The sequence below is a fragment of the Penaeus monodon genome, chromosome 23 (genome assembly GCF_015228065.2).
Source record: "Penaeus monodon isolate SGIC_2016 chromosome 23, NSTDA_Pmon_1, whole genome shotgun sequence".
In the NCBI taxonomy this organism is placed as follows: Eukaryota; Metazoa; Arthropoda; class Malacostraca; order Decapoda; family Penaeidae; genus Penaeus; species Penaeus monodon.
The window spans coordinates 39545300-39545791 of NC_051408.1; positions in this window are offsets into that span (position 1 = coordinate 39545300).

Below are 492 nucleotides of genomic sequence, written 5' to 3' on the forward strand. Positions count from 1 at the left end.
AGTAAACCTTTTCGATTAAAATTCACACCACAATGCTAATTACCTCATGCTAATTGCATGACAATTACAGTTCAAATGTTCTTTTCATTGGATGCCTTAAGGTTACTAGTATGTAGGATTCAGTTTTTATTACATCGCAGGCAGACGTAACCGCATTTTTCGTAACAGAAAAAAGTTTTTTCAAAGGATAAATTATACGGTGATAAAAATAAGATTCTTCTTTTAAAAAACAATGATAACAATAATAACATAATAAATAACAATAATATAAGTAAACTTTTAAAATAATGTAATACAAAATAAAAAAAGCTTTTTGAAAATCGTAATGATGCAAAAAGAAAAAAATAATTATAATGATGCTGTAATAAGAATAAGCTTCTTCTTGTGTAAGTGAAGACGGCAGTACAACTATTTTAGTAGGAATAACACTGAACTTGTCAGTATTAAGCCACAAATTCTTCGGGGTTATCTGATTTTGGACATCACCTTATC